This window comes from Priapulus caudatus, unplaced genomic scaffold, assembly GCF_000485595.1.
Source record: "Priapulus caudatus unplaced genomic scaffold, Priapulus_caudatus-5.0.1 Scaffold29, whole genome shotgun sequence".
In the NCBI taxonomy this organism is placed as follows: Eukaryota; Metazoa; Priapulida; class Priapulimorpha; order Priapulimorphida; family Priapulidae; genus Priapulus; species Priapulus caudatus.
In genome coordinates, this window is record NW_014577090.1 from 513,216 (window position 1) to 515,376 (window position 2,161).

Here is a 2,161-nt window from a genome sequence, read left to right on the forward strand (position 1 = left end):
GTGTGTGTGTGTGTGTGTGCGTGTGTGTGTGTGTGTAATTCTGTTATGTAACGTTGCGCTATCCTAAAGCTATGAGTCCACTCATCTAACACAGTGCATGTGTGTCAACCTCTACCTCACACACGCGCGCACGCGCGCACGCGCGCACACGCGCATACACGGAAACTGCTTACTCCTGCAATTTGATCGACGAGTGAGAAAATACGGCTTCATAACTCGAAATGAATTTGACTATTAGCTCTCTAGCGGGAAAATTGAAAACTGATACACGGTTGCACCGATATTTTACGGTAATTCTGATACGTAATTTACAGAAAATGTGCCCGCCGTGTGAGCTTTAATCATTATCGTTTCGTTGACGTTTCTGAAAGAATAAATACGAGGTTTGTTTTCATAATCCATGAATATAAACGGTTGAAATTATACACTAAAGCAACTCAAGTGTAGGTGTTTGGTACGAGATAACACATGAGAAAGGTTGATTTGATAATTTGCTGCCACCAGGAGTATCCAATTGATATATTGTGTCGTCGTGGAAATAGTAACATGCTCTGAAGCGAAAATGGTGAAGAAACATCAATTAGGGAATTCTGCTCACGAATTATTTTCGTATCATTCTGAATTACACTTTGTGTTCGTAACGCCACGCTGGAAACTCCGGGGGCGTGTCCGATCGAATTTCGCTGTTTGGTGTTGATATGATTTTTTTGCCATAGAATCGAGAAATAATCCCAAAAGGGGTTATCCAAGTGTAATTGGTGGCATAATAGGCCTATTATCTAACACGCAGCTATTACTTTAGAATTTTTTTTCTTCAAATTATTCAGAGATAATTACTTTAATGCGTGGGAATGAACACATGATTGCTCATGCGGGAGGTGTGTGAGCGGGCGTGCTGTTCCTGCGTGCCTGCGTGCCTGCGTGCCTGCGTGCGCGTTCCCATGTGAATTTTGCTACCAAGTCGCTTTGTGTTCAAGATTATATATTTTAAGTACTAGTTAACCGCCTCTGACGCCTCTCGATTACGGTCTCTCGATCTTTTCCTTCTCCCTGCCCACTCCTCGCTCTGTCGCTGACGCCCCTTCTTCATCTTTTGCTCATAACGCTTTTTTTTTTTTTTACTATAGCTAACCCACCATCTCTCATTCAGTTCCGGTTTCAAAATATGGACACCGTACGAGAATTGGTAAATTATCCGATTCGCGATGTTTCGTCAAAATTATCTATAGTTGCTCACCACAATATTCGACAGGTGTTGTCAAATATTCTCGACAGAAGCCTGCGATGGCGAACTGGTGCAAAAAACCTGGAACGGAAGAAACAAGGAAGAGTATGAATTAATTACTGCACTAAAATGATACAAATGACAGGGGGAAATTACGTATCTACAGCGGGATACCGCCATGTATGGACAACGCAATCTGGAAGTGGGTTAGGGTTAGGGTGACTATATCGCTGACTTTGCCGCTATATATGGGCGCAAAACAACAATTCTATGGGCAAACTATTTTCATTCAAAGTCACTTAAACTAATTAAAAGATGCCTTTGCAATTTCCGTGTTCATTCTTCTAGAGCGTAGATACCATGAACAATAATTACGTCATTACATACGGATGGAAGCTCTGATAATTCGTGCACCTATACGCCTGCTCACAGCTACACAAATACATGAACGTTATTAGACACAGGTTTACGTAGGTTAGTACTAATAATAATTATAGTAATATACTGCGTGTGTGCGTGTGTGTGTGTGTGCGTGCGTGCGTGCGTGCGTGCGTAGCGGTAGCGGCTGGGTAGTGTGTGCTGTGTGTGTGTGGTGTGTGTGTGTGTGTTGTGGTGTATCGTAGGTGTGTATGTGTGTATATGTGTGTATATATGTGTGTGTATGTATATGTGTGCGTGAGTGTGTACGCCAACATAACATGTACATGGGTTATATAACGGATTGAATATACTTGAATATATACAGTATGAGATTTATATTGGAGATAAATAAGAGTGATGGTAACGTGCCATATCAATCGTAGAAGTATACAACGAGCGTGCGATATATTCCGTGAGAGGCAGCTATCGAGCCGTGCGGTACCTACCCGATGTAAACGAATGCTCTGTTGTTCTCTGACGTCACGGTCCGACGACGCAGGCGAGCTGCCGTTCACC

The 2,161-nt window shown here is 42.6% G+C and overlaps 1 protein-coding gene across 6 annotated transcripts in view; it reads right to left on the reverse strand.

The window, feature by feature from the left end:
* LOC106815673 (somatostatin receptor type 2-like) overlaps positions 1-2,161 on the reverse strand; it is a 153,478-nt gene that overhangs the window by 22,618 nt on the left and 128,699 nt on the right. For 4 of the 6 annotated variants that reach the window (XM_014820182.1, XM_014820210.1, XM_014820222.1 and 1 more), the window contains exon 3: positions 1,238-1,306. The exons of the other annotated variants lie outside the window; for them this stretch is intronic. The gene's annotated coding sequence lies outside the window, so the exon portion shown is untranslated. The remainder of the gene's footprint in view (positions 1-1,237; positions 1,307-2,161) is intronic. 6 annotated transcript variants of the gene reach the window in all.